Here is a 19,001-nt window from a genome sequence, read left to right as displayed (position 1 = left end):
GAACAATTATGGTACCTACCAATCTAACTGGAATAAAATAATGTTTATATTTGTTGAACATTTTAACATCTTTCGATAAAAATGTACCAGTACAAACTAGTATTTATTATTTCAAGTATATCTGAAGGTCATATATTCAGCTGATTTTGTAATGTAGTTGAATTCTATGTTTTTCATTTATAAGTAAAATCCTTTTTTGTTTTTAATCCTTTCCTCCTTTTATGCACATATGGTATCTCACCTCTGTCTTATATTTATTGAAAAATCAAATGTTAGCACCCCTTTCACTTGCCAAAGTACAGCAAAGTGCCTTCAAAACAGATGGAGCTTATCAACAACTCTCAACTTTCCTTGGGGATTTAGGAATCTATCTGACATTAGACACTATATTTATTTTATTCTTCACTTCCAAATTTCTTAAATCCAGAAATGATAAAATGAATGTGATAAACATTATAATAAATACTGATGAACATAATCCTTCCTATAGAAGATCTATGAGAGAACTTTTTCAATAGCTATATGAAATGAGATAATAGTGGGCTTTAAGCTATATTGTTAGAGAAAGCAATGATGAAATAACTTATATGGTGTATTAATTTTGCAAAATATTTTGCATATGTGATCCTTCCAGCAATCCTATGTAGCAGTTGCTATCATCTCCATTTTGCAGATGAGGAAACCAAGGTTCAGATACTCTCAACTAGTGACTATGACTAAGGGAAAATTCCAACCCATCTTCCTAATTCTAAATGTGTCTTAAAAAAGACAAACCCCTAAAAGCTTATTAACTATCACAATAGACTGAGGAAATTGGAATAGGGCATTCATTGAAACCATAACTAAGAAGCAATCTTACTTTCATCAGATCATCCTCTTAATTTACATGGGAGAGCAAAGAAGCTTGTAAATGTGTTATCTGTTATGTATATAAAATATATGCATAGACATAACAATTACTATGTACCAGGCATAGTGTACTGAGAATACCAAGAAAGGCAAAAAAAATTCCTACTTTAAGGAGGTCACATTTTAATGGAAATTACATATAGATATCTATGTGTTTGCCAGATATGTTTCATAAATGTAAGCATTCATCTCAAAGGAAAGAAACTGGAAGATTAGAGAAAAGGGACCAAGGGAGATGTCCTGTCAAAGATGGGATTCAAGATGAATCATAAAAGAAAACAGGGAATCTAGAAGTCAAAAGAAAGGAAGTATAGCATCCCAAACTTGAAACGGTTTTTTGGGTATGGTCATTGTAACTTAATTACATATTTGTAGAGGAGAAGAAAGTATAATTTCTGGAAAGGACCAGGTTTTCAAGGACTTTAAATGCTAAGAATACACACACACATACACACATTCATACATATATATATAAAATTATATGTATATATTGTGTTTACCTATATAATATATATTATTTATCCACCTATATAAATGTTTATGTGTATTTGTGTATTTAATAAATATCTATGCATATAGAGATAGAAAGATATCAATTGCTCATGCTGGGGGGGACTGATGAGTCTCAAGTAAACATTCTACAGTTTCCTATGAATAGCAGATATAACCTTCCATGCCTTAGATCTATTACTTATAGTCAGTTGAAATTCAGATGAATGTCTTGAAAAAAATATTATATGAAAAGTTTTGACAATATTTTCTAAAATATGTCTCTTTCTTACCACATTAAGCTCGAATTTTTATATATCCTTAAATATGAAAAATCACATAAAATAGAGAAGATAGCTTTCTCATCTATAAATAGAAGAGGGACTAATGCAAAGACCAATCATCTTTCCAGAAGGCTAATGAGGAACCATGCTTTCTGTTCTTTGGAAGAGAGATGCTAGACTTTCAATATAGAAAGAAATTTGTATTTTTCAGATCCATTTTGTTTCTTTTTCCTCCTAAGCATATTTGTTAATATAGGAGAGTTTTATATTTGTAGAGAAAGTTGTGGGAGAGAACTAGGGTATTGTAGTAAACAAAGAAGAAAAGGAACAAAGGATCATATAATATATATATATATATATATATATATATATATATATATATATATACATATATATATACATAGAAGTTTATCTCAAAAGAAAAGAACTGGGAAATTAAGGAAAATCAATATTATTTTTATAAATTCACAAATGAATGTAGAAGGAAATTTAGAAGGAATAAGGATAAAAAGAACAATATTGGTTGTTCTCAGTTAAATACAATTCATACTTTTTAAAAAGAAAGAATTTGAATATGGTAAAGATTCACTGTTTTGTATATAATATGCTTTCTATTCTTCATAAATGGAAAATTTTCATATGTTGATGTTTACCCAGTGCATAATGAAAAAGAAAATTCAAAGAAAAATAAAGCAAAGTAGAATTTAGACAGACCTAGGACTAAAGATTACAAGAAAAAAATAATTTTGTAATAGCTACAACTGTAACCCCTAAAAAAAGAATGGTATGACCACAAGAATATTGAGAACATAAAGTATAAGTAAATGTTAACAAAAGCTGGAGGAATGAGTATGGAATTTAATAGATTGTTAAGAACCATTTATGGAACCTTGGCAGAGAAATGGACACTTTAGGGAGAGAAAAAAATAATTATAGAAATGGAACTAAAAGAAAAAAAGATATAAGAAATGTTAGAACACTTAAGAACCTGTTTTCACATGTGGTCTTGGGCAAGCCACTTAACCCCATTGCCTTGGAAAAAAAATTAAAAAAAAGAACCTATTATCAAAAACAATGGCCTTGAAAACAAAACATTGGAAAAATGTTGTTAGTTTATTTTGCAAATTACTGTATTACTAGATATGCATGATAAAGCAAATGAATTATGATGTTCCAGGACATCAAAATAAATTTACTCAGAAGTATTGGGAAGATTAATAAAATTTATAGGTCTGTAACTACTAGAGAGAAACCCAAAATATAACACACTCAGAAATAAGAGTCATAAGCTGTCATGTTTAATGAAAATTTATAGGAAATTTTAAGGAAAGTAAAAATCATGCAAAAGGAAATCACAGTAAGATTCACATAGAAACAAAAAAAACTACAATATTTCAATATAATTTAGAAAGACTCAGATAAAATTGATTTGCTCACAAAAACAATTGATCCTAAAAATAAGTTATCCTGTGAAATTGGATACATTCCTACAGTGAGATTAAAAACAACAAAATTGACAACTTCTCAAAATTCTTATGAAGAAATCCAGAGGCAACAGGGAATCTTGAAAGACAAACTCAATTTAAAAAAGAAAACAAGAAATACAAACAAGTTTGTACAATTCAAAAAAGCTAAGTGATGCTTAAGGGGATACATCTAAAATGCGGTACTAGAGACTTAAAAAGTTAATGAGAGGGGGCACCTAGGTGGTGCAGTAGATAGAGTACTGGCCCTGGAGTCAGGAGCATCAGAGTTCAAATTCGACCTCAGACACCTAAAACTTACCTAGCTGTGCGGTCTTGGGCAAGCCACTTAACCCTATTTGCCTTGCAAAAACCTAAAAAAATAGTTATGAGAGGATATTATTCATCCACCTACTGCTGGGCTGCAAATGGGGCTGTGAGATGTCAGAAGAACCATCTTGTCAACCAGTGACATTTCCTGGGAGTTTGAAATAGAAACTGGCCTGGAGACATAGGTACCTCTCTAGGACATAAGATTTCCAAGACCCAAGCCCCAGCTGCAATCAAGCACCTTACATTCTCCTGACAAGGAAGGAGTGAAAAGGTCATTTGAACCAAAGTCCAGGCAGAATTCTCAGTTATGACCTGGCTTCTTGGCTATGTTGATGTCACAGATTTCATCTTTGTGGTAGCTGTTCTCTGCGTCATTTTCAATCCCCTTTTCTGGAACATAGTTGCAAAATGGGAACACAAAACACACAAGGTGAACCAGGCTTTTGGGTCTCCCTATGTGGCATGTTACTGTCTGGGCATAATTGTCCATTGATGAACTTCCTCAGGTCTCATTGCTTTACCCAAGCCACGTCGAGCCAACCAAAGATGGAAAGTCTAGAGTCCTACAATGTAGGCCTTGTCATCCTTGGAGTCAGTATTGTGTTTGTGCACTCCAGCATCCATGCCCTTGGATTCATTGGAACATATCTAGGTGATTATTTTGGAATCTTGAAGGATGCAAGAGTGACAAAGTTTCCATTTAGTGTCTTGGACAATCCCATATACTGGGGGAGCACAGCCAACTATTTGGAGTAGTCAATCAATCTACAGGTCTCCTTCTAACAGTCATTGGGGCTCTCACCTACACAGTTGCCATTGTGTATAAAGTCTTTCACTGAGATCTACTGGCAAAAAGCTCTGAAGTCAAAGAAGAATAAATAAATGCCTGAAGGATTTAAGTTGGAGAATGGGCAATTGGAGGAGTTGGGCTGACTGCATTGCTGGAAGCCAAGTTGCAACCCCTACTTCATGTGTTGGATAATTTCATGTGAAATGTTTGGGGACCCCCAGGGTACTCAACTCCAGTCCCTCCCCACCTCCTCCCAGAGACTAGGGAGGGGAACCTAAAATGCCTTTTGGAAACTACTGCCTGGGGTTTTGCGGGGAGGATGAGAAGGATCCATCACTTCGAGCATGCCCTTACCCACCAACTTCCCAATTCAATTATAAATAGCCTTATTCAAAAAAAAAATAATGAGAGAAGAAAAAGGAAAACTTGGGCCTTAAAAAGACCAAAGAAGGGGAAGGAATACTCCCTGGGAAAGAAAAAAAAAGGGGGGGGGATTTTATTTCTTGTAATTGGGGTCCTGAAGGAGAATATTAATAATATTTAGAACCAGGCAGTACATCAGAATCAATTTAGTCCAACCTTCTCATTATAAGGTGAAGAAATTCAGATTCAGTAAGGTTAAGTGATTTGTGCAAGGTCACATTTGGACCCCTTTCCTTAGTCCCTAAATCATTCACTCTTTATATACTATATAGAGATTCTGAAGGAAGATAGAGAAAAGTTAAGTGGATTAATTAAGGAATCATGCTATTCTCATTTGGATCATATTTTAAATGATTTTTTAAATAATAAATAATTTAAATAATTTTTTTAAATAAGAAGAAACAAATCACAAGGGTAGAAATGGATTGATGTAGGGACAGCTAGATGGCACAGTGGATAGAGCACTGGCCTTGGAGTCAGGAGCACCTGGGTTCAAATCCGACCTCAGACACTTAATAATTACCTAGCTATGTGGCCTTGGGTAAGCCACTTAACCCCACTGCCTTGACAAATCTAAAAAAAAAAATACATTGATGTGAAGGACTGGGCTGAGGAAAGGGAGGAAAGAAAATGATGAAAGTTTAGAGTCAAGGAGAGATAGCCTCAAACGAAATAGGGGTGGGGAAGGAAAAGGAAGAACTATACTAACAGTACTGGATGAAAAGTGAACAAAAACATTCATGAATGTGAACTGAAGGGAATGAATTCATGAAAAAGAAAGAGGAAAAATGGATTAGAAAACAAAAACCAATAATTCTTTGCATGTAAGAAATATAATTAAAATTGAAAGTGAATAGTCAAAGGAGACTTTTGTCTAGAACTATCCCCTGTTACATATCTCTGTTATGATTAAAATTTAAACTGTACCCCACTCCTGTTATAACTGGCTTCCAAAACTTTCTATCAAGTTTGCTGGTGAGCCATGGTTATAATTCCACCTTCTTCATACTATGTATGCTCTCTCAGATAATTTTAGAGTCCCTAAATTGTCCAGTTTGGGGACAATTTTTTTGTCCAGTTTTGGTTTATACTCCTTGATCCCATCTTCTGATTACTGATGTGGCAGACTCTTTGCCTGAAAACTTAAAGTAAAAGTACCCCTAAAGGTTCTGGGTCCTCAAGTAGAAAATACATACATATTGCTCATTCTTAGCACCACTCAGCTTGTTGCCCTGTTGTATAAAAGGAGTCATATGTGACTATGCCTGACTGTACTTATACATACTCACCTACCATGCCCTTGGCTTAGATATCAATAAACTATTCTAAACCATTGTAGTGTCACTACACACCAATCACCTTAACTCAACTTTAAATTTTCTTGACAAATTGGTAACAAAAGTGGACTGGTAATATGGTGGTCAGATGTTTTAGAGGAAGAAGTCTCTAGGAAATAAGGTACCTAGGGCCCCTCAAGAAAGGAAAAGCATTAGAAAAAGACAATAACAGGATAAAGGTTGATGAATCCCTGGTAAAGTGGCTTATTCAGTTGATTAAAAAGGAAGTAAAGACCCCCTTCCTCCCCCCCATTAACAAGTCTGGTTGATCATTGAAAGACTAATCACAGACCTATTAATACCATGGCCTTTCCAATGTCCCTAGTCTGCATGCTATTCTCCTGAATTCTACTTTAAATTGACATTTCACAAAAATGGATACAGATCTAAAATGAAATTAGGTTTTGAATTTACTATGCCCCAACAGAATCCAAAAACATTAGCAACAATTAAACTCAGTCAAAAATAACAGTAAAAATATAATTGAGACATAAGGATGAATATTTTATGTTTAAATGCACTATGTATAATTAAATAAGAAGAACATTGATCTAATGGTACATTTTATATATATATATATATATATATATATATAGTTATTTAAAGGAAAATCAAATAGAATTACATAAAGAACAAGATAGGCAATAATTGCTGGAGAGATTTCAACATCTTCTTTCACACTTGTATAAATCTAACAGAAAAGTAACTGTTTAGAATTAAAAACATAAATTATTGTTTTAATTAAATAAAATTCAATTATGATAAATGTTTTTGAATTTTTGAACCTTATTCAGTATAATTTAAGGTAAATTTTATAGTGCTTTTATAAAATTGACCATATTTTAGTACATGAAACAATGAAAAGTACATGCAAATATATAGTTATTCATAGAACCATAGGGCAACTAGATGACACAGTGGATAAAGCATTGGCCTTGGGGTCAGGAAGTTGGGAGTTCTAATCCAGTCTCAGACTCCTGGCACTTACTAGCTGAGTGACCTTGGGCGAGTCATTGAACCCTGATAGCCTCTCATTCAGGGTCATTAATATGTGTGTATGTGTACATAAATATATATATATATATATATATGTATGTATATATACATACATTTATATATATATATTTATGGGACAAGTGTTCAACTGGGAAATTTTCTCATAATTATATTGCTGTCCTGATTTATATCTGGTCACTAAATCCAGATAGCTCTGGAGGAGAAAGTGATGCTAGTGACTTAGCACAGCACCCCCTAACTCAGATTGAATTCATGAGCTTATCGTGGCATCACTTCTCTGATGTCATGATCTTTTTTGAGAATGAAGGTCGAAACATCATAGAATCATAGATCAGCATCAGAAAGAAACCTCATAAGCCATATAGTCGAGTGCTCTTATTTTACAGGACAGGAAACAAACCCAGAAAGGTTTATTGATATCCTCAATCATGCCAGTAGTTGACAGAAGAATTTATATTAGAATCCAGGCCCTCTGATTCTAGATTCCTTCCACTGCATCACCGTCTTTATTAAATATATGCTTGCAGGCCATATTGCAATAAATATTACACAAAAAGAAAAAAAAATTATTCAGACTAAAAATGGAAACAAATCATTAGTAAGGAAAAAATCAGAGAAACAGCAGTAATATTAAAGAGCAAGATAATTATGAGAAAACTTCCCAGTTAAAAAACTTGTCCCTTAGATGCTTCTCTACTAAAGAAGAGGGCATTTGAATGAATTACTAAGTAAACCTTAGTCTCTTTCTTTCTTACTGCATAACAGCAAGAAGGACAAATTGCTATAATCCTCCAGGTGGGGAGAGAGGCCCCTGGCCTTTTTACCCGGGTTTCTTTCATGTGGCCAATGATAGCATGGCCTTGTTAACTTTTTTGTCCTTGTTTATTATTTCTTGCTCTTCAGGGAAAGAGTATTAGAGACAGAATTAACTAGGCTAAAGCTTGGAGCTTTGAAAGGTCAAAAGAGTCTAAGCCCACACCAGAGTTAAAAGCAGATGAGCCAAGTGAAGCATCATCACAGTCCAAAAGAATGATCTATGGAATCCAGTCTGGCAATACATTGATCTGGGAGACATGATGCCATTTCCTCTGTAATAGAGTGATTTGCTCATTTGCAATGCTTAATTGAGAAGTAAACTTGGAAGGGAAAATGCTTTGTAACAGCTACTTTACATTGAATCATATTGGGGCTGATATGGAAGTAGAAGAGGAGATATGCCCCTGGTTTGGAGGAAAGAATTCAAATTTCTCTTTTTTCCATATCTTCATATCCCTCTGATGAAGGCAATTAATATCAATTGTTTCAATAAATAAAGTTGAAGAAAAAAGAAATGTTCAAACCAATAATGATATCAATGATCACTAGATCAATCAATAATATAGGGAAGATCTTAGCTGTAGCCGGTAGCTGAAATTGGAGAGATATTTGGTCATTTGATAATGGGTAGAAAATATACAAACAAAGGTTTAAGCTAATAGCATTAAAGGAAACCCCATGCTCAGGGGTTAGTTCTTAATGCAAGGTTCATGAATTTGTTTTGATGGTTTGGGGGGTGGGGTTGCTATGCAATGGGGTTAAGTGACTTGCCCAAGGTCACATAGCTAGGTAATTATTAAGTGTCTGAGGCTGAATTTGAACTCAGGTCCCCCTGACTCCAGGGCTGGTGCTTTATCTACTGCACTAGCTTCCCCATGAACTTGTTTTTTAAAAAAATTTTTATTATATCCCTTATAACAAAAATTGGGGGGGGAGGGGGAGGGAGAAGAAGAAAATGAATTAAATACAACTAATTAAAAAAAAGTCTACCTAAAATAATAATCTTATGTGTTTTATTTGATGAATTAAAGAAAATTATTCTGAGAAGGAGTCTTAGGTTCTGCCAGACATCCAAAGAAACATCTAACAGACAAACATGTTAAAAATCTAGCCATTAGAGTTTCTCCTTGGACCCAGAGTGATGTGAGCCTAGCTGCTCTTTGGGGATCCAAATTAGCAATGTCAATGTAAGTTGAGAAAAAGACCCTTAGACCTCTATTTAAAACAGTTATTTGGGAATTTATTGAACCATATGTAAAAATAAGAGTTCCTTGCAAATAGAGATTGTATCATTCATTTCATTTATAGACATGGGATGGGGAACCTTTTTTTGGGACAAGAGCCACTTGGATATTTGTAATATCATTTTCAGGCTATATTTGGTCAATCACTTAATTAATTCATGCTTAAAAAAACTTCTAGATTTATTGAATTTTGAATCCCACCTACAGTTGTCTTTGCAACATCAGACCAATACTGCCTAGGAGGCAGGAGGCTCCCTTCCCCTAGTAGAACTCCACTCTGAACTACAAAATAACTATCCTTTTTTTTTTTCTTTTGGATCATGTACCTCCCTCATATGCTTGCATGTTTTTCATATTTAAACATTTCTCTTGGTTATTAAGCATATGGTACTTAAACACTTTTTGTTTAAAAAAAGAAATCAAACCACAAAAATTTGTTTCTAAGAAATGCACTTAAAACATAGAATAAAAGAAAATTAAAATGATTTACATTGACCAACAAGTTAATCAAGTAAGAAAGAATTTAAAAATATACTCTATTCCAAACACTAAGTACAGAAATACAAGTTCAAAATGCTTTGAGAAATTTGCATTCAAACATAAGGATACAACATATATTCATATGAAGATACATGGTAGTTGTGGACAGGGAAGGAAATTTTGGTCTAAAGAATCAAAGGGACTATAAGTGAAACCACAGGGCAGTATATTGAGCATAAATTTTTCAGTTGCAATGATAGTATTGATTTGATTATTGTTGAAGGAGGAAGACTCAGAAAGGAGGAAAGGAGTATATGTGGGCTGGTAAATGTTTAACAATGGACTCTCATGAAAATTACTGTATTCAAGATACACTTTTAAGTTTAATTTGTATTATTAAAATTATTCCATTAGTTTCTTAAGACTAGAAAAATCAACAAAACAGTAAACCAAGTCCAGATTTGTCAGTTTCCAAGATATAAATACTTACACTGACAATTTAAAAATCAACCTTTATGACCCTAGAAGGAAGGGTGATACTATATGGCAGCAAAGTAGATAGCAGAGTGCTAAAATGGGCTCTGGGATTTGCGTAGATTACGGGCAGTGGTCAAATCATGTTTTTTCTATCTGCTCATATTCTATCTACTCACCCTCTCTATTTATTCACAAAGCCAATGGTTTAGTTCAAACTCTTATTAGCTCTCACTTGGCCTACTACAACGGCTTCCTAATTGGTATCCCTGCTTTAAATTGCTCCTTCAAAGAATGGAAATCTATTCTCTACAAACTACCCTTAAATTTCCTTAAATGCAAATCTTATCACATTATTTCCTTACTCAATAACTTCAATATATTTCTAATACATCTTGGGTATAATATAAACTTGTCTGACTTTCAAAGTCTTTCCAAATTTGCTCCTAACCTACCTTCCTAGCGCCATTATATATTGTAATTTTCCTATAATCTATACTCAGGTAAAACTATCCCTTCTTGTTTTTGACTCCAACATCAAGTGCTACTACTATGCCATGTTGTCTCTCCAATAAAAATCATCCATATAATAACTAGAACATAAAGGTATTTAATTAACATAAAATATTGTACTTCCCTAAACCTATGGATTCCATTAATATAGAATCAGCAAACTCCCCACCCCAATAGAAAATAGAGTTGGAAGACATCTTGATTTCTCTTTTGTTTTGAAATTTCTGTGTAGTGTACCTTTAAAATTGGGTATTATTCCAGAGAGGGCTACATTATTGGGTTGAAAATAAATGACCCCAAAACTCTAATATATAATTCTGTAAAGTGCTTGGAGGAGGAACTGCAGAAATGATGAATGGTAAAGATGGGATTATTACTCAAGTTTCATTTGTGACAGTTGACTTCTGTGATATTTATATTACATTTTTCTTTTTGGCCCTTTATGTATGTATGTGTGTGTATGTGTATTACACCTTATATATTAGCGCTGGCCTATCTATTATTACACTGGCAAAAGGAGATTTCCATTGATTAGTTTCTCTCTATTTGCTTTTTCTTTCTCTCTAAACCTTCATGCTGTAATGCAGAAGATTTATTTTCAATGATTTATTTAAATGTAATTCTAAGGTGACTCTTTATCACAGAAGTAATCTGCAGGCTATCTTTGTTTAAACTTGCAACCTGCTTTGTCAAGGAAAACTGCCTATGAAATTTTCATTATAACAGACAGCTTTTCATAATGAACTGGAAAACAGTTATTATGATTGAAAACAAATTGCTTTGAAACATATTCTTTGAAACAATGTGGTGTTTAATTGTAATTTGGGGGAGGGGAGGTAAAAGCAATCCTGTTTAATTGGTTACATTTTTCAGTTCTATAAATTAATTTGTGCTACCCAATATCACTTAATTTTTCCCTAGGAAAGCTTTTGCTTGCCCTAGCAATATTATAACTGCTAATTCAATTACATCGAAATTGTTTAATAGAAAATATAATTGCTTATTCATACAGAATACCCATTAAAGAAGTGCAGAAGGGTGAACCCTAGGGTTACAGAATATTAAGACTTTGGGAATAAAGATAGTAATGTTGCAGATAGATGGTACATGCTGATCTTTAATTGTTTATCACCTGCCTTCAAAATAATTTGAATAGACCCAAACTAAATGACCAGTCATTACAAGTTTCTATTTTGGAGCCTGGATGGGATCAGCAGATTACTTATGCTGATCACAATGATTTGAAGTTGTGATTACCATAAGCAATTTAAATTTTATTGATCTCCCCTTCTGAAAGCTGTAATTGAGCATGGATGTTGGACCCAGAGCTCTCCAAACTAAATTGTACTCTGAAGCCCTTGCTGGATTACTACAGGAATCAATAAGCAGTCAGTCACATTAACAATGAAATAGGTCCATTAACATACAGGCCTATTGGTGAAACTTTATTTAGAAAGGGTGTTAGTCCACTTCAGTATTTTATCAATGAATCTCAGTTATACAACAAAAAAATATTGCTTTAATATGTGTAATGAGCTTGTATGGAAATGAAATTATATATTATAAGTATATGGCATATGATTTGGTCTGCATTGGAATCCTTATAAAAGAGTCATTTTAATTCATAACATCATTTTACTGTAAACAGAGCTTTATATGACTGGAATTGCAGTGGCCCTGCAGTACTTTGCGGTAATTCAAAATTTTCCTTCCCCTTTGTTAGATGGAAAGTTTCACTCTATTCAAAGCTAAGTATGTCCTGACAGTCTTACATTCATTTCAAATGAATGGTTTGTTAAAAAAGCATCATGGTCTCCTTGACTGAATCTGAAAACTGGGAATTTCATTAAAAATATAAACTGTTCCAGGTGATAATATCCCTTGCTACATTTAGAACCTAGAGACCTCTTCCCATAATAGTTATAAAGTCAAAAGACCTAGGCTTAAGTTCTGGCTCCAACATCAGCAATATGACAGTGAAACTAAGCCTTTTTCTTTGTCAAATAGAATTCCTAATTCTTTAACTGACTACCTCATACAAATGACTATTTGTAACCCTTACCCCCCCCAGCACTATATAAATGTGAGTTATCAAGACTAACCACTGACTACCTAATAAGAAATAATTATTATAAAATGTGGACAAAATTTTAGAATTTTTAAAAAGAATTCCTTTTAAATTATAAATCATATCAGTCAACAAGCATTTATTATTATTTACTATGCTCTGAGGCACTATTCTAATAATAGCTAGCATTTTATAATATTTAAAGTTTTGCAAACAGCTTTACAAATATTATTTTATTTTATCCTCACAGGATAGCTTACATTTGTTATTATGAATCCCATTTGTGCAAGGTCAAACAATATATGGTGAAGGATTTGAACTCAGATCTTCATGACTTGATTTTTAGCACTCTAATCATTATATAACCAAGCTGTCCTATTACCTGATAAGTTCTGAGATTCTGCCTGCTCCTCTTTATTGTAGTTAATAGTTTTTTTTTTAATAGCTAAAATTTCAATGGTTTCTCATTTAATTTTTCTATGACTAATGAATTTTTATTAGTTCAACTTTTTACTTCCTTTCCATGTTCCTGATATATTGATGTATAGTCATTTTCCAGGACATGATAGGTCTCCTGATACTCTCAAAGCCCTTCTGAATTATAATGGAAATGTTCATACTCCAGGAAACTCCCTGCCTAGACCCCTGAATTCTAGTATTTCTCTGGACTTCATTAGAACTAATTATGAATTCATAGGAATTTCAAAGGTCATTCTTCATATTATAGAAGACCAAGAAATGATCAGGTTGTTACATTGCAATAGATCTCATTAGTTTTTTAATATTGAGGTTCCCCATAGAATAATGGAGTGGTGTTGCTACCATTTACTGAATAGTCACCATAGGAAAATTATTCAATTCAATAGATATCATTCAACAATGGTAGGTATTGGGGAAAGTATAGAGACAGTATCCTAGACTTCATGCAGTTTTCAGTCTAATATAAAAATAAGCAAGGATGAGCTAGAGCAAATTTCATGAGAGTTTATGGTTAAATTGCTAAAGTGAATGCATTTTTATCTCAGAAATTAGCAAACCCTACAAATTAGGGCTTTATTGTTTTGTTTGAATTGCATTATAGAGAAGAAAATGATGGAGAAAATATTAGTATAGATTAATCATCAAATTATGTACCTGCATACATTTATATACACATGTATGCCTATTTGTGTGTCTTTCTGTGTATTTATCTCTTTGTGAACTGGTTGTAAATGTTTATCAGCACATCTCAAAGAATAAAACTCAATATCTTAGTGTTTTCTTATTGCCTACTACCAAAAATAAACTACTCTTTTTGATATTTAAGCTTAAAAACCTTAGCAAGTTGGTGCCTTAGTTTAAGACAACTAAGTAAGACAGTAGATAGAACACTATACCTAGAAGTAGTAAGATTTAAATGTGACCTCAAAGAAGTCATTTAACCACTATCTGTTTCAGTTTCCTCATTTATAAGATGAAGATTACTATGGTGAGAATAAAATGAGAAAATATTTGTAAAGCACTAAGCATATTTTCAGGGACTTGGTTGGTGCTGAGTAAAGACTTGCTTTCTTCTTTATCATTAAATTTCTTTTTAACCTGTTTACTCTAACTAAACTTAGCCTTCTTCCCATACAACACTCTTATCTCTCTATTCTGTATCCTTTTGGTGACTGTCTTCCATGCCAAGTATTATTTTTGACATGATCTTCCCTGATATCCATAGTTTCTAGCATTTCTACTTTACCCTCTTCGTGAGTTTTTATGCATGTTATATATATATATATATATATATATATATATATATATATATATGCATGCACAATATATACAAAAAATTATACATACATATAAAAGTTGGTATACATAAATACAGATATAATTTTATATGTACTTTTTCTCTCCTGTAGAAGGTTTAGGAAGGTTCTTGTTCTAAAAACATTCTTTACAGACATTAGGGAATAGAAAGCAGTTCTTTTCTTTGACTTTCTATTCCCTAATATCTATAGTAGTTACATAAAGAATGTTTTTTGATTGATTTGTTTGAATAAACACAGATAAATGTATGATCATTTTTTTCATGATAATTGCATTAGAAAGCTGAAAAAAAACATGTCATTGGAAATACAGGGAGAAATTCACGTTTTTGGATCATGTAGTTTATACCTGAGCCTCGATTTTTTTTTTCCCGCAACTAAAATGTGGATGAAAATACTTGTGCTATGTATATCTTAGGGTTGTTATGAAGAATAAATGAGAAAATGAGTCATACATAAAAGTATTTGTAATTGTGAAACACTATATAGAAGTTCTTTGGGGTAATAGGGATTGTAAAGCTACCTTTACAATGGGTGAGAGAGTAGTGATTAAGAGGTCTGTAGGAGGGCAATCTCCTAGAGAATGTTTGTCCTTCATTCTCAAAGAAGACCATGACCAGGGAAGTGATGACATGACAAGCACATGATTTGAATGAGGGGGTGTTGTGCTAAGTCACCAGTCTCACTTTCTCCTCCAGAGTCATCTGGGTCTAGTAGCCAGATATGAATCAGGACAATTGGAAATGACCCTGGGATGAGAGTAAATCAGGACTAAGTGACTTGTCCAAGGTTACACAGCTAGTAAGCTTCAAGTGTCTGAGGTTAAATTCAAACTCAGGTCCTCCTGACTCCAATACCAGTGCACCATCCACTGTGCCATCTGGGATGGAATCACTTATACATGTGAATGGGATTGCCTTGGGTCAGATAAGGGTCACTTCATGTGTCAGATACACATTTCAATGGTTTCATGATTTTGTGATTGTTCTTGTTTTTGTTCTTAACTTTGCATGTGTCAGTCCTTTTTCCCCTCTTTTTTCCTAGTTTAAATTATTTTGTTACCTATGCCTTCCTTGATTGTAATATTTGTTTGCCTTTCTTGTATTTATATTATTTGCAAAACAAATAATTTGTTCATATCTTATTTTTAATGACTTTTTGAGAGTCTCTTTTTTAGTGAATGCCTCTTTTTTTTTTCATTAATTTTAGTTTCTGAATTGTAGAGTATATCACCTTGGGTTGTATTCTCTTTGAAATGGAATTTCTGACAGCTGGACAGGACTCCACACTGACGATCATTCATTCATACTGGCCAAGTGGATGAGCAGAGTTCTGTGCCTGCCCCCCACTCATGATCTCCATCTCTGTCTTGATACCCGCCTTCTATGCCCCTCAGAAGAAGTTTGCCCTGGTCGTGGCCCCCAAACCCAAAGAGAACCCTTTCCTGGCCAGGGCTAAGGAGAATACTCCAGGACCCGGGGCCCAGAAGGCACAGATGGGCAAGGCGGGCAAGATTCCTCCCCCACTCCCAGAAGATTTCCCCTTGCCACCACCCCCTGGAAGCCCTGTCCAGCCCCAGTCCCAGTTCCATCCCCAGTCCCAGTCCCAGTTCCATCTCTAGCCCCACCCCTACCCCCAAGTTTAATGCTGTGGCCCCCAAATTCACTCCTGTAACTCCTAAGTTTATCCCTCTGGCACCTGGGGGTCCCCCTCATAAGAAGGTGGGGTCCTTCACCTCCCCTTGGTACAGGATCCCCTCAACAGCCTCAGTCTCCCAGTTTCACCTATGCTCAATAGAGAGAAGCCCCATGTTCAGGGAAAACAATGTCCAGTGCCCCCTCCTTCCCAGGGCCAGGTATGCCCTCCTGGTGCACCAGGACCTCTAACTTTTCAAGAGCTAGAAGAGTTGAAGGTGTTGACACAGCAGTTAATGAAGGACATGGAGCAGCCATCTAGTAACAAACTCTCCACTGATGAATATTGTGGTCAGTGCCACCAGGCTCTGGTAGGTTCCTAGCCTGCAGTCTGGACACTTGGGTGTCCATTCCATGTCACATGTTTCACATGCCACCAGTGTGAGCAGCACCTGCAGGGGAAGAAGTTCTACAGCCTTGAAGGGCACCTCACTGTGAGCAGTGTTATGATAACACCCTGGAGAAGTGTGGTCAGCCTAACACTAAGCAGATACTGAGAGCCACAGGTCAGGCCTTCCATCCTCAATGTTTCACCTGTGTGGTCTGTGTCTGCCCTCTGGAAGGAACCTCCTTCATTGTGGACCAAGCCAACCAACCCCACTGTGTCCCTGACTATTACCAGCAGTATGCCCCACGTTGCTTGTACAGAACCCATCATGCCTGAACCTGGTAGAGATGAGACTTTCCAGGTTGTAGCTCTTGACAAAAACTTGCATATGAAATATTACAAATGTGAGTATTGTGGGAAAGCCCTGTCAATTGAGGTTGATGAGAATGGTTGTTTTCCTCTGGATAGACATGTATTGTGTCATCACTGCCACATAACTTGGGCCCAGACACGAAGTTGAACACGCATTTCATGAATCTTGAAGACCGAGAAGCTACACCACATCAGAGAACTACCTATTTTCAAATTTTCTTTCTTTATGTGATTCATTCTCATTCCCCACCCTGAAGCACAAAGAAAATTGGTAACTAGTCTTAATGCTAGTCCCTCTTAAGTTCTAGGGGAACAGAGAGATAAAAGGAGAGTACAGAATCTGAGACCAATCCCTTCATTTTCATTATCCCTTTTCCCATCTGGTTATAAAAACCACCTGTCTTTTATCTTCCAGGCTTCACAGCATCATCTTATATCCTCCTAGCTATCCCTCTCTTCTTTGGGGAGCTTGATAGTTTGGGTGGCATTATTGCTTTTGCTCCTACACAGAAGCTGTTGACTGGCTCACTCAGAAACTCCTGTACTCTGTTGAGGGGCTTCAGGAGAGGCTGTACCCTGGTTCTCTACTAGAGGCTGGACTGATTTCACCTTCTTAGGACCACATAGCTTGAGACTCTGGCAACAATTACAAATATTCACTCACAAAAAAATTGAAATGGGATTTCCCCCTGTGGTTTGTGATAGATGTAGAATGATCTGTTGGTCATATTTTTCTATTTTATTTGAAAGTTTCCTAGTTAATTACATAATATTATCTATTATTGAAATTACTGGGGGTGGCTAGGTGGTACAGTGGGATAAAACACCGGCCCTGGAGTTAGGAGTACCTGGGTTCAAATCCGGTCTCAGACACTTAAACCTAGCTGTGTGGCCTTGGGCAAGCCACTTAACCCCATTTGCCTTGCAAAAAAAAGAAAGAAAGAAATTACTGAATTAAATCAGTATATGTCTTGTAGTTTGCAGTGTAGGATTTTTTTTTTCCTGAGGGCAATTGGCACTTTGTTTTTTATGTGCAGAAATTCTATACAATTTTCTAATTATTTGCTGTATTAGACTATTAAGATTTTTTTTTGGATACATTATGTTCTACTGGGAGACCTATAATCCTTAAATTTCCTTAGTATTCAGTCTTTGAAATCAATATGTTGTGCTTCCTGATACATAATGCTTTTTTTAACATCATTACATTTTGCATTTCTTTTACACTTTTAGGTATATGCGAATTTGCATTCCAGATCAAATGTTTTCTCTTTTATTTCTTTGGTACAATTTGCAATTTTTCTGTTTTAATTTTTTTCTGCTGTGTGGACCATAAAAATCTACTTTCACAATCCTTAATTCTCTTTAGAACATACTGATATGATTTAATTGTCCCTTGAGAATACACAGATCATTTGCATCATTAGATTTTGAGTCATTTTCTCTTTTCATTTGCTATTTTTGTGTGTAGCTTTTAGCTGATATGGAGGACATATTCCTTTATGTTATTAATACTTTCTTTATTGGTTCATGTCTTATGTATAAGAACTTTCCCTGAGTTTTCTTTCTCTTGAGATCTTAAATAATGTCAATCTATTTTTTCCCTTATGTTCTCTTATTACTCACTTTCTGACTCTTTCCCCTTTGATATCAGTTACCTTGGAGACTGGACCTCAAAGCTGTCTCCCTGAACTTCCTCCCACAATGAAGAATTAATATTTCACCAGTCCCATACATTGCCTCCTATGATTTGTAAAACAAGTCTCATCTGGATGTGCAGTTCTTTTCCTTGAATGATACACTTGATTCCTTCCCTAATTCCTTCTATTCTCCACCTCTTCTGTTCTTCAGCTGTCTTAAGCACCAAGTACTGTAATACTGTAATTCTAGTCAGAGCTAGCATATTATGAATTTCGGTTTTTGTAGGCAAGGAACTAGGGAAGGGGTAGAATTGAGTTCTGTTACAAACTCAGCAACAACCTTCCTTGGACTAAATGGTTTACTAAACATTAATAAAGATCTCCTAAAAAAAGTCTTTATCAAGTTTTATGTAATGACTTCTTTCTGAGATCATCATCCACATTTGTATTGTATAGTGTTCTTTCCTAAGATTTCTCTTCTCTCAGTACACTGTCTCTGTAGGGGAATCTCTAGAAACCATGGGTTTAATT

At 34.8% G+C, this 19,001-nt stretch overlaps 2 pseudogenes; both read left to right on the top strand.

The window, feature by feature from the left end:
- Positions 1-3,770: 3,770 nt before the first annotated feature.
- On the top strand, positions 3,771-4,360 carry LOC141493941 (phosphatidylethanolamine N-methyltransferase pseudogene; annotated as a pseudogene).
- Positions 4,361-15,821: 11,461 nt separating this feature from the next.
- On the top strand, positions 15,822-16,978 carry LOC141494232 (zyxin pseudogene; annotated as a pseudogene).
- Positions 16,979-19,001: the final 2,023 nt, after the last annotated feature.

Source organism: Macrotis lagotis, chromosome 7 (assembly GCF_037893015.1).
Source record: "Macrotis lagotis isolate mMagLag1 chromosome 7, bilby.v1.9.chrom.fasta, whole genome shotgun sequence".
NCBI lineage: Eukaryota > Metazoa > Chordata > Mammalia > Peramelemorphia > Peramelidae > Macrotis > Macrotis lagotis.
Note: the sequence above shows the minus strand (reverse complement) of the source record. Positions and strands in the feature narration are given on the sequence as shown.